General features: G+C 45.8%; 1 pseudogene; it reads right to left on the bottom strand.

The window, feature by feature from the left end:
* Window positions 1-9,364: 9,364 nt before the first annotated feature.
* Window positions 9,365-9,654, bottom strand: LOC125396314 (large ribosomal subunit protein eL36 pseudogene; annotated as a pseudogene).
* Window positions 9,655-13,932: the final 4,278 nt, after the last annotated feature.

Below are 13,932 nucleotides of genomic sequence, written 5' to 3'. Positions count from 1 at the left end.
AGATGATAGATTGGTTGATTAGATAGATGATAGATTAGAGAGATAGATGGTGGATAGATATAGATGATAGATTGATTAGCTAGATGATAGATTAGAGAGATAGATGATAGATTGATTAGAGAGATAGAAGATAGATAGATAGATAGATAGATAGATAGATAGATAGATAGATAGATAGGGTAGACATGGGCTTTGGTAGAGTCGCTTTAATGCTGTGGTCTGAGGAGTCCAGCAATGGCAGTCTCCTGCCATGAAGGTTAAGGATCCACTAGGTGTTCAGCCTGCAAGGCTGGGTGTCTTAGCAGCCCTAATCCAGTGCTGAGATCCCGCGGAAGTCCTAGAGAGCTGCCCATTTTCAATCCTACACCAGTGAAGGAATGCCTCAGCGGTAGAGTAGATGGACTCACCAGCAAGAGTGAGGGCGAGCAGGCAGAGAGTAAGCTCCCTTCTGCCATGTCCCTTTATAAAGGCTGCCACCAGAAGGTGTGGCCCAGATTTAGGGTGGGTCTTCTCATCTCATCTGATCCAGTTAAGAACATCTATCACAGATGTGCCTGGTTGTTATGTTTTAGTTGATTTCAGATAACTGACAACCAAGATTAGCCATCACATTATGTATGTTCGAGAATGTTGGGTGGTTTATTTATTTATTATCTGTGATTATCTAGATTCAACTAGAAGGAGAATTCTGGCATGTCTAATGTCACATGTCTGGCTATGTGACAGCAATCGGTTCCTCATGGCATATAGTTATTCAATTCAGTTTTAAAGTTAGCACACAGTGATGGATTTCATTATGACATCTTCTATTTTCTCTTTTTTGGTTCTTCAAGTCAGGGTTTCTCTGTGTAGCTTTGGAGCCTGTCCTGCAACTCACTCTAGACCTGGCTGACCCTGAACTCACAGAGATCCGCCTGCCTCTGCCTCCCAAGGCTGGGATTAAGGGCGTGCACTGTTATACCTGGTTTGGATTCACCTTTCTTAAGCTGCCGTATTCTTCATTGCCCACTTATTTTCCTACGAACGCCGTTCAGAAGCAGGGGGGTCATTCTCATCGGTCTCGCTTAGTTCCCCATGTCCTGCGGTTGGAGCACACAGCGTCTTCAGCAATACGGTTTCACCAGCTAGCGCTGGGGAGCAGCCACATTGGTGGTAGCCTGTTAAAATTTATCTTGAACAATCCTTCTTTCTAATGGTGTTTTTTGAATGGGCAGTAATGAAACCGATCAATTTTTACTCAGTAGGCTGAACTTTTTCTTTAAGAGGTTCTAGGTGGGGGTGGGGGGTGGGCGGGGTGGCAGAGACATTTAATGCCAACACTTGTGAGGCAAAAACAGGCAGATCTCTGTGAGTTCAAGACCACTTTGGTCTACACAGTGCATGTTCCAGGCCAACCAGGGCTGCATAGGCTATGCATAGGCTGCATTTCCTGTCTCAAAAGGAAAAAAAAAAAACAAAACCAACCCTAACCTATCAGGGTGGCATGTGCTTGTAACCAACTGTTTGGTTGGCTAATCTGAACTCAGTAGGTTGGGGTCAACTTGGGCACCACAGTGAGACCTTTTGTCCCAATAAAAGGAAGAACAGGAACAGAATTCTGTCTGTAGGACATGAAAATATTTTCTTTTAAAGTTTTTACTTTTACATATCTCATATTTAAGTGTATATTTCTAAAATAGACCTTAATGTATAAAATTTTATTGTGTTATCATCTACGCCTTCGTCTTAGGAGAAAGTCATCATTTTTCAACTTCTTTTCTTCCCTTTGTGGTGCCAGGGACCTGAACTAAGGCCTTGCACCTGCTAGGCAGGGAACTCCACTACTCAACCACATTCCCGTCCCTTTTTGTTTTAGCTATTACCTTTTAAGATCTATTTATATACGTGTTTCTGAGAGTTTGCGTGCTTTTCATATGCATACAGTACCCGAAGAGACCAGAAGAGGGCATTAGACTCGTGAAATTAGCTGTGGGTGTTAGGAGCTCAACCCAAGTTTCTGCAAGAGTAGCAAGGGCTTTTCCCTGCTGAGCGAGCTCACCAGCCCCAATTTATTATTGTTTTTAGTTTAAATTTTAAAATTGCATTTATCTGTGTGGCAAGAGGTAGGATACATGCATGTCCCCATCTGTGTGCAGTTGGAGGACAACTTGTGGGAAGTTCTCTCCCTCTAGCACGTGGATTCCTGGGCTAGAACCCAGCTCGCCAGTCTTCTTGGAAAGTGCCACACTGAGCTGTCTTGCTGACCATTGTTTATTTATTATATTAAATGAACATTTTAAATATAATTTCGTGATAATTGCTTCTTTTCAAGGGTCCCCAAGATGTCTTCATCATGGTTTAGATGCCTCATGAGCTGCAAAAACCCAGGCAACGCAGCTACTTGCCACAGTCAGCACTCCATCTCTGTCTTGAGGGTCTGCACTGTAGATATAGATACACTGTGATGTATTTAGACAACCAGATGAAGGTATAAAAATATCTTGGGCTATCATTTGAGACGAACTGGATAAGCTACATTTGGGAGACTCATCATTATCAAAAGATTATCACCCAGTGTGGGCTCTATAGCACACCAAGCGTGAAAATCACTCTGAATGCCTGGGATACGGTGACGGTGACGGGAGGGAGGGAGAAAGAGTGGGTGGAGAGGAAGAGGGGAAAGAGAGGCAATATTTCATAATGTATATTTAAATATGACCTACTTACACAAAGACAGACTCTGGAAAGTGAACTTTGCTCAAGTTGCTCAGAGCCTCCCAGCTCCTAATGTATTCTTGGGGGAAACAGAACCAGCTAAATAACCACCCTGAGAAGACCTGGGCCAAAACTTACCTTCGGAAGGAATTAGGTGGTGGAGAACTAGATGAGGGCGCCGCAGAAATAATTGTAAAACGCTTGGAGCGCCCTCTGCTGGAATATGTTGATAAGGACGCCATAGCGAAGGAAGCGAGACTGACTCCGGCTCAGATGGAAAGTTTAAAACAGCAGTAAGTAGGCTTTAAGGTCTTACGTAATTTCTGTCATTTCCTCTCCAGCTTTACTGGAATATTTGACTCGAAGTAGGAAAAGACAAGATTTTGATTTCTGAGCCGGCGCATTAACAGGTGCAGCTTTGGTGAAGGCCATAACGTCACCTCAGAATGCTGACTGCTGAACAAGGAATTTGCATCCCGGAGTTTATTGTGTAGCATTTGCAGTGTTGTTTACCTTCTCGGTATGGTGCTTCGTTTTAAATAAAACCAGCGCCAACAATATCAGGAAGACGGCTAAATCAAAGTGCTTGCCACACTGGCGTGAGGACCTGAGGCTGAGCCCCAGCCAGTCACGTGGTGCATTCTTGCACCCTTCTCCCCAGGAGGAGACAGGCAGATGTGGGTGGGGGAGACAGACAGAAGCCCATGACTTGCCGGCCACCCTGACTAACTAGCAAGCCCCAGGTCTCAGTGAGATCTCCAAGAATGTGGCAAGAATCGGAGAGATGGCTCAGGGATTAAGAGCATTTGCTGTTCTGTTAGAGGACCCAGCTCAGTCCCCAGCAACCATTTGGCAATTCACAACCATCTATGACTTGAGTTTCAGGGGATGGGTGTCCTCTAGCCTCTACCGACACCAGGTACTCACATGGTGCATAAACATATGTGGAGATAAAACACCCAACACATAAAAATATCTTAAACGAACAAATAAGGTAGACAGTGCCTGAGGAAAAGCATTCAAGATTGATCTCTGGCCCACACACCCACTGCCACCTCCGCCACTTCGGCCACCACCACCACCATCACTGCCACCGCCACCACCACCATCACCAGCAGCAGCAGCAGCAGCAGCAGCAGCAGCAGCAGCAGCAGCAGCGACAGCGACAGTGACAGCAATCTTAAGCTCTTTGGTAAGTAGGAACATAAGAGAGAAAATATGACATGAAACAACTGTCCTTCTCTTCCTAAACATCCCAGAATCCCATGTTCCCAGGTGAGCCCAGGTCTGAGTCACAGCCACCATGAGGCCCCTGTCACGTGATGGCGTCAGTTGTAGAATGTTTGCTTAGGATGTGTGAGCCTTCTGTGTCTCCCTAGCACAAACATAAACAAATTCTAAGACAACTGAAATCACTCCCATTCTTGTCCTGCTGTGTGTGTGTGCATGTGTGTGTGTGTGTGTGTGTGTGTGTGTGGTGTGCACGTGTGTGTGTTAGACCTGTGTGTGTACGGTGTGTGTGTGTGTCTGGGTGTGTGTAAATGGGCTTGAACCTTGGCTCTTGTGTTTCCCTTTCACACTTACTTCTCACTTTCATTGATTTCTTATGAAGCAACTCTTTTTAATGTTTTTTTTCCAATTATGAAATATGCCTCTTGTGGGAAGCAGTGCTGGGGTATATCCCCATGTGCCCTACTACTGCACCCCCAACTACTGAACCCCAACCTCAAGAGCAATTCTAATTCATCCTATGAGAAGTTCTTTAGCCACATACTATTTTTAAAAATTAAATTAAGTTAATGTGACTTGCATGAATGTTTTGCCTGCATGTATGTCTGTGCACAACCTTCATCAGTGCCACAGAGACCAGAGGAGAGCATCAGATCCCTGAGACTGGAGTGACAGGTGGTGGTGAGACCTATGTGGTGCTGGGAATGGAACCCTGGTCTTCCGGAAGAGCAGCCAGTGCCCTTGACTGCTGAGCCGTCTCTCTAGGCCAATACCCCTCCCACCCACCAAACATACCATTTAAAACGTCGTTTCTGTTTCATTTTCTTTATTTACAGTGCTGTGATTGAACCCCACAGTTTGTGTGTGCTAGGCAAGTACTCTCCTGGTGAACTCCAGGAGAAGGCCCCAGCCCTTGATGTTCGCTGTAATGCAATTTTGTATCTATACCAAGAATCCTATAATATTTAGGTATATTTGTCTTCTATGTCTCATAGAAGCACACAGATTTGACTCTTCCCTTGTTTAAAATACTTAAGAATTTCCAGTTACTCATAGGACACAATCCGAATTATTTGATTTGATTATGATTTGCCTTTCATCCATTTATTCTGTCTTCTGCCCTTGTTCCATGAGTGCTGAGATTAGAACCCATGGACTTGTGCCTGTTAGACAGATGCTAACACTGAGCAACACTGCCAGTTCTGTTTTGAAAATCAGGCTGACCTCAAATTGATGAGTTCGAGCTGTCCTCCTGCCTCCGCTTCTTCGGCCACAGGGCACACCATGACACCCTAGTACCACTGTGATTCCGCTGGCACAGAGTGGAAACTGGCAGCCACTGCTGCACCCAGCATATTGACCACTGGCCTTAACCTTGTGCTGCTAGGACAAGATCTCAAGGCACCATTTCTCAGGCTGAAGACGATCCATTTCCGCAGTGGGAGCTCACGCTTGCTGCCAAGCGGCCCTCTGCCGGGTGAACAAATAGCCTTCCTTTCTTTCAGTAGTCCAGAGAGGGACATGAGCAAGCCTCTGGCAGACTGATCTCAGCGTGGCAGAGGCCCCCGGTCTCAAGTGCCCCCCTCTGAGAGGAGACAAAGTCGACTCTGGCCTGGCTGGCAGGCAGTGTGAACTGAACCCCACGGTGTACAGCACAAGCCTCACTGGGCTTGCTTGGGTTGGCAGCACGGAGAGGAAGTCGGCAGAGCCAAGTTCCCCATCCTGTGTTTCCAGCTTCCATTTCAAAATAAAGTGGAAATTTCTGATACTCCTGAGCGCTGAAAACAGGACGCAAAGGTTTAATAAGACACACTTTTCCAAGGGAGATTTGAGGTTTCGTAAACATAAAAGCCAGCAAGGGACCCCCCTTAAACAGAGGTAGTTAGCAATAATAGATTGTTTTTGTTCTGTTTAAGAAGATGAACATTTTGGTACAATAACTTACGCTGTCCTGAATACTTCCAGAAATGTTGTTTTCTGTTTGCTTTTCTACTGGCCTTCATTGCAATCACAACGACAAGCAAAACACTATTGTGATTGACAGGCTTCCCCGTCAGACCCTTTGTGTTGGTGTCAACTCTCCCCCTTCTTATTTCTGCAACTTTGAATTCATCTTCTAAACACTAGAGGTGGGATTGCAGCTATGTCCTGGGCTTGTCCCAAGGCCTGATGGCTAAAAATCTGACATTGCTTTTTGGCAGCAGGCAAATGTGGCAGAAGTTGCTACTTCGTGGCGGCCAGAAGCACAGACAGAGAAAGGGAAAGGAACAAGACACAGCTCCCCAGGGTGTGCCCCCAGGGACCTCCTCCCTCCAACTGGGCCCCATCTTCACTCTCTACCTATAATGTCATCATGTTATTACTCCATCCAGGGATCAATTCATTTAACAGGTCAGAGCCCCTAGGACCCGATCACTCCCAAAAGCTCCCTTTGGCAACTAAGCCAACAATGCATAAGTGTGGCATTTAAAATAAAACCATAGCAGGGATTATTTTCAGGGTTGTGCAGCTATTCACCAGTATTTTAACCCACAACGGTGTCAGCACCGTGAGAAACAGAAAAGCCATGCGTGCATTGGTGGCCACTCCCAGTTGCTCTCATTAGTCTTTGGCAAGAGCGCATCTTCACTTGGTTTCTCTGGGTTTACCTGTTCTGGACATCACAGCGACTCAAATGGAATAATGGAACATGGGTACTTTGTTTCTGACTTCTTCCGCTAAGCATAATGTGGTGGTTTGGATGTAATTGGCCCCCATAATCTCCCAGGGAGTGGCACCACCAGGACAGGCATGGCCTTGCTGGAGGAAGTAGACAATGTGTGGAGAAGCAGATGGCAGTTTTTGCTAGAAGAGAAGCTGCAGAGACCATCAGCCGTATACATGGGAGGCGGGTCCCCCTGGGGACTCAGACCATCTTCAGGGGTTTGTGTTTGGTGTGCAATGGGAAGCCACACTATTGTGTTCTTTCTATTTCCCGACCTCCTTCTCATTCTTCACAGTATGTTCAAAACAGATCCTGGTGAAGCAAGAACACAAACAGGCGGACAGGCCGAGTTGAGGTCACTGCTACCATCCGGCACTTCCTTAAATCTTATGCCCTTCAGCTACGACTTCATCGGGTGCTTTTCCTGTCTTTGACATAAATCAGTAATACATGAGCAGACAATAACGGAGGTACATGGAAGTGCTTAACCTTCTAATGTGTGGACAGAGGCGAAAGAGAGCCATAGAGAAGCAAAAAGAAATAAAAACAAGCAAATAGGGCGTCTCGTCTCATTAGCTTCCAGCCCAGCTGAGCCTTCTTTTCAAGTTAGTTATTTCTATAAGTCTCATGAATAGTCCAGAATATTACAATTTAGAGTTCCTTTGGTCAGTCATGGTTGAGATAAGCTTCCTGTCCTTGGCTCTGAACACTAGATCCAAGCCCTCAATTGCATTTTGTGTTTTCAAGACATTCATTTGTTTTCTTTGCCAATGTTGGTTGAAAACCCAGTAAAGTAGTGAAATCCATGAGAATTAGCTGCAAGTCTGAAGGTAAAACAAACTGCCCACAGGTTTATAGGGCAAAGACAATGAAGTCTCTAGGAGTAATGCAGAGTCAGAACATGCTAATGGTAGGTTATGACGATTTATCAACTCAGTAATAATAATTCAGCTAATACTAGCATTCATAACATCCCACAGAGAAAATTATAGATTCAAACACTTGGGAGTTTACTGGATATACACCCACGTGTACATTCCGTACTCACAAACACAAAACACAAGTAAAGGTAATAAATAAATGTTTAAAAATAGAAAGGTGGGAAAATACATAAATAGATTGCTTCAAACATGAAATTGTGGTTGTTTGAAGGAGAATGTCCCCCACAGGTTGAGATGTTTGAATTCTTGGCCTCTGTTGGGGGCACTATTGGAGGAGGATTAGGAGGTGTGGCCTTGTTGGAAGAACTATGTCAGTGGAGATGGACTGTGAGAGTTTAGAAGCCTCCTAGATTCAGGTTCTGCTTGTAGTTTAGGATGCGAGCTCTCAGCTTGCTGCTCAGGTGCCACGGCCACCTGGTGCCACACTTCCAAGACAGTGAAGGATCCTTATCCCTCTGGAACCACAGCCCAAATAAACCATTCTTTCTATAAGATGCCTTGGACATGGTGTTTTATTACAGCAATAGAAAGCAAACTGAGCCTGAAAGGAAATGTATTTTATAACGTTTTACACTGGTAACTAATGAGAATAAATAGGTGACAAACTAGCCCTGGAACTATAAATCTGCTGGAAAAGGTTTGTGTGTTAAATAAACAACTGTAGCTAAGTGTAGTGACTGATGCCTTTAACCCAACATTGAGGACAGTGAGGCAACCAAATGCCTGTGAATTGGAGGTCAGCTTGTGACTTACAGACTATCCAGGGCTATACAGTGAGAGCTTGTCTTAAACAAACAAACACAACACAAACAGACAAAGCCCAATTGTGCTTTCAAAGAGTTAAATGAAAGTGTAACAAAATGAATGTTGTTATTCACAAAGGTGTGAAAAGATGAAGGTTAATCTGAGTGCTTATGAACACACACACACACACACACACACACACACACACACACACACACACTTTTAAACATAGCCGATGATGATATAATCTGATATACCATCCAAGGAAGCACTCTAACCTTCTCTGTTAAATGAATCAATATGCTATTCTTGATATTCCAAATTCCACACCTGGGATCTACTTTTGCAGAAGTACTCCTCAGGACACACAGGGAAACAGAGACGTTAATGTGACATTGTTTGCTGTTGGGCCCTGTCTCCCCCTTACTCCCTGGGGTGCATCTCTGAGGACAGTTCTGGTCAGCCAGCTAAAGCTTCCTGCTAATTCTTGTGCTCACTCTGCTAGTCTGGTGATTTAGCTGCAGGGCACAGTCCGCCTTTGGTATGGTAATTTCCCACTGTGCCAAGGTCTCTCTGCTGCTGCTGCTGTCGCTGCTCTCCACCCCCTGCCTGGGAAGGAATTCCCTAAGGCCTCAGGTCCAGTTTCCCTTCCAGTTGGGAGGGAGTTCCCTTACTGGGGCCAAGGTATATTAGCCTTACATTCAGCTAAATAAAGTGGCATTTGGTGATCTCTTGTCGAATGACCCAGGTCTCTTGTGTGTGTGTGTGTGTGTGTCTTTTGTTCAATCTCCAGGCCTTTGCCCAAGCACGCGTAGGTGCAGAGGCATGCGACCCGTACTGAGAAGGATAACAGAACCGGGAGGTACAGTTTTCAATAGAAGAATAAGATGGAAACTGATTAATTAACTTTGAAGACAAGCTTTTGAAATAAGCAAGTGATGCAGAACACCGCAGAACACTGGGATGTAGTACAGCAGCTAAAACAATTATAGATCTATCTTTTTTTTTTTTTTTTTGCGCCACAGCAACGTTTATTGGGATGGGGAGGGGATCAGTCCTTCGTGGCCACCACCTTCCTCATGGCGGCCAGCACGTTGCTCAGCTCCTTCCTCTTGGTGCGTATGTGCGTGCCCACCTGCTTTTGATGAACTTGAGCACGCTTGTCCTTGGACACCATTAGCAGCTCCATGGCACGCTGCTCATAGGGCGCAAAGCCGCACACCTCCAGGATCATGTCCTGCACGAACTTGGTGTGCTTTGTGAGGCGCCCGAGCTGTGCCTTGGTTGGCTCACGTTCTTCATCACCTTCTGGCCCACGGCCATGGGGTAGTACAGGACCATGGCTGCTCCTCTCCAATGGCAGCCACGACAGGAAGCTTGTAGATCTATCTTTAGGCACAGACTTATGCTCATCCTCCATTTTTAATCAGCAAAAACATTACAGCGTGACATTGTTCACGGATGTTTGTTTACACTGCATGAAGATGTGTCTACGTGTTGCCTTGCCTGCCCAAGGCAAGTGATTGGTTTAATAAAGAGCTGAACAGTTAACAGCTAGGCAGGAGGGGATAGGTAGGACTTCTGGGAGAGAGAGGAACTCTGGGAAGAAGAGAGGTGGGATTTTCTAGTTTAACACGGAGGGAGTTGGGTGTACAGAATGGAGAAGAGGTAAAGAGCCACGTAGCAGACCATAGATTAGTAGAAATGGGTTAATTTAAGTAATAAGAGCTAGTTGCGAACAAGCCTAAGCTAAGGCCCAGCTTTCATGACTAATAATAAACCTCCATGCCATTATTTGGGGGTTGATGGTCCAAAGAAAGGCCAATGGGAAAGACCTGCTACATAATATTGTCTCATATTTGAGAAGATAAAAGGTCATGTCAGGCTATGGGTAGTCTTATGTTTGCAAAATTAATGATAAGTGCATATTTGATTTTCCTAGATAGTGTTGTTTGTCACTGAGACCTTTCACAGCTCCCTTTAAGAAACTACACCCCATTGACTCTTGAATCCCCTTTCCCAAATTTAAAAGCACTTAATGGTTTTTGAGGGAGAGAGAGGCATTTTCTTCAGTCTGTTGTAGTGACTGAAAGTTGTACATGCTCCTGAAAATAACACCTCACGGGGCTGGAGAGATGGCTCAGTGGTTAAAAGCACTGCCTGCTTTTCCAGAGGTCCTGAGTTCAATTCCCAGCAACCACATGGTGGCTCACAACCATCTGTAATGAGATCTGGCGCCCTCTTCTGGAGTGCAGGCATACAAGGAGGCAGAATGTTGTATACATAATAAATAAATCTTTAAAAAAGAATAAATAACACCTCACTTTTACTCCTCTAAGCAACCCTGATTAAATGCATCAGGTCTCTCTCTCATATGTGCATGCATGAGCATGCATGAACGCATGCACATGCACGCAGGCACATGCATGCACACACGCGCGCGCACACACACACACACACACACACACACACACACACGGCATGAGAGGAGAAAGGGTATCAGCTGGGAAGAGGAAGGGGATAGCTCAGTGTGGAAAGGGGTCAGAGGAGGATCATGAGCAGGATATATGATCAAAATACATTACACATGACAGTAAAATGTCACAGCAAAGCCTATTATTATATGTAATTAATACAGGCTAATAGAAAACAATTTCCCCACCCGTGCTGCCCACCTCTCACCCTATATTCTTTAGCACCTTCAAATACGACGCATGATCTTTGGTTATTATTGTCTTTCTCTTTGTAGAATGCAAAGTCTATAAGAACAAGGTCTTTGTTTTGTTCTCTGAGTTTTATGGAGTCTAGATAGGAGACTGTGTGTCATACAGTAGGCATTGGGTAAGTATTTGCTGCATGCTGAACGAATAGAATCCCCGAGGAACAGAATCAAAGTAAGGGCCTTCCCTTTATGTCACAGGCTTAGTTTTATTGCTGGGGTGTTTCTAATTAGGATTTTGGTTTCATTTAAAATGATGTATAACAATTATGGAATCTGTACCTGGTTTTGAGAGTGTGTTTTGATTCCAGAACAGAATTGCGGTCTCATGGGTTCTTAGAAACCTGTGTTCACTTTACAGGAAAAGCAAAGATGTGCTCCATCTCAGGGGCAGTCACGAAGAACCTTGCTAGAGCCTGGTGTGGCTGTGTGCCTACTGCAATCCTGGCTCATAGGAGGTCGAGGAACGGGGCCTGGGAACACGGGAGGATGGGGGGGGGTTGAGCTAAATAGACAGACAATGTGTCAAACACACACACACACACACACACACACACACAAACTTTGTGAGAAGCTAAACACACCTAGTTATATAATAGAGAAACTGTACTTTCACAATGTAAAATAAAACTCCATTAAATTCTAAATTTGTTTATCCTGTATGAAGTTCACTGACTTAGGTTTTCTTCCCTTAATTTTAAATTTCTCTAGTTAAAGTTTAAAGAAAAATTTCCAGAATATTCTAAAGTTATTTGTTATTCTTTACAGGTCTCATGAACAGATAGTGTAAGTTCCCTCAGAGAACCCGGACTTCATGTTCTTAAGCTACTTATCATCTTTCAAGATGTTCAAAATGTCCAAGCAATTGCAGAATTTCAGGATCCCCTAAACATCTCTGCCTTGGTTCTACTTTTGTTACTCTAATGCTTTATCCACTGCAAGTTGCTTTCTGGAGGAGACAGGTTTAGTTGGAAGTGAAGGTCCAAGATCCTCACCTGGCAATAGTTTTCTCCCAAGGCAAGCCCTAGGGCAGGGCAGGGCAGGGCAGGGGAGGGGAGGGCAGGGCAGGGGAGGGAAGGGCAGGGCAAGGCAGGGCAGGGCAGGGCAGGGCAAGGCAGGGCAGGGCAGGGTAGGTAGGGGAGGGCAGGGCAAGGCAGTAGAGGGGAGGGCAGGGCAGGGCAAGGCAGGGCAGGGCAGGGTAGGGGAGGGCAGGGCAAGGCAGGAGAGGGGAGGGCAGGGCAGGGCAGGGCAAGACAGGGCAGGGGAGGGCAGGGCAGGGGAGGGTAGGGGAGGGCAGGGGAGGGCAAGGTAGGGTAGGGTAGGGCAGGGTAGGGCACAGCAGGGTAGGGCAGGGCAGGGCAGGGCAGGGCAGGGCAAGGCAGGGCAGAGTAGGGAAGAGCAGGGCAAGGCAGGGCAGGGGAGGGCAGGGCAAGGCAGGGCAGGGGAGGGGAGGGCAGGGCAAGGCAGGGCAGGGGAGGGGAGGGCAGGGCAAGGCAGAGCAGGGCAGAGCAGGGCATCACAGAGTGAGCAACAAGGAAGGCACATATCTTTAGGAGACTTTTTCTCTCCTTCACCCAGTTGCTGTGGGATTGAATAATTGTTTATGAAAAAGATGTGATGTTTTTGTTTATGCTGCATTTGTTTAACTATATAAAGTTGTGTTGCTATTTCACTTTGGCTGCCTAAGGCACCTGATTGGTCTAATAAAGGTCTAATAAAGACCCGATTGGTCTAATAAACAGTCAATAGCTAGGCAAAAGAGGGATAGGCAGGGCTGGTGGGCAGAGAGGAAAGGGGAGCTGGCTAGCCTGCCAGTGGCCATCCAGCTGGGGGTCAGTCGGCCAGACATGGAGGAGGCAGGAGAGCAGGATGGACGGCACATGGGTGAGGTAAATGAGCCCCGGGGAAGCACGAAAATTAATAGAAATAGCTTAAGTTTTTAAAAAGCTAGTTAGAAACAAGCCTAAGATGAAGTTGATTCATAGTTAATACTAAATCTCCATGTCACGGTTTGGGAGCTGGCTGTCCAAGAAAGCCCGCTATTCCCAACCACAGGGCCTCCACCCTCACTAGTAGTCATTTCCTGAAGGTCAAGTCTCTCAACACCACAACTGTTTAAAACTGCTACCCTCTTCATATAATTGCCAGATGACTTTGGAGATCAACTTCAGACAAACAAACCATATACAAATCATAACCATTTATATTGCTGTGAGAAGGGGCAAAAGCATACATTAGGGATTTCCAAAGTTACAGATACTGTTTCTATCACTGCCACCACCACCACCACCACCACCACCACCATCACCACCATCACCATCATCGAGACAGGATTTCACTATGCAGTGCCGGCTATCCTTGGAACTCACTATGTAGACCAGGCTGGCCTCATCCTCATAGAGATCGACTTTTCTTCACTTCCCAGGTGCAGGAATGCTGCGGGAAGGTTTACAGCTAGTAACTACCTGCCTACTGGGGCGAGGCCTCATAGACTATTTACCTGGATGTGGAAGCACCTCTGGCTCCTTCTCTCCCGCTTGGTTCCTGCTTGGCTAGTTGGATTGTTTTTGGATATCATCTCCATCCGCTGTTCAAGCAGAGAACCCTGGTTTTGTAACTTTTCCCCCTAAATAAATAACGGTCTAATCTCTTAATTCTGAGCCTGTGTGAGATTTCTTTTAAGCGCCCGATTTCCCAGCCCATCACAGGAATCAAAGATGTACACCACACCTGGCCCTGTTTATCATACCTTAACTAGCATACACAGCCATTGAAGTCAGACTTCTAACTTTCTAACCTTGTAGGCCTGTATTTCTATATGGTATGGCAGCCAGGCTCTAAAGCCATAGGCCACACCTGAAGTGGTCACGTGCCCTTCTAGACAGGTAGCTTTTGCTACC

The sequence above is a fragment of the Myodes glareolus genome, chromosome 8, assembly GCF_982192425.1.
Source record: "Myodes glareolus chromosome 8, mMyoGla1.1, whole genome shotgun sequence".
Classification (NCBI taxonomy): Eukaryota; Metazoa; Chordata; class Mammalia; order Rodentia; family Cricetidae; genus Myodes; species Myodes glareolus.
Note: the sequence above shows the minus strand (reverse complement) of the source record. Positions and strands in the feature narration are given on the sequence as shown.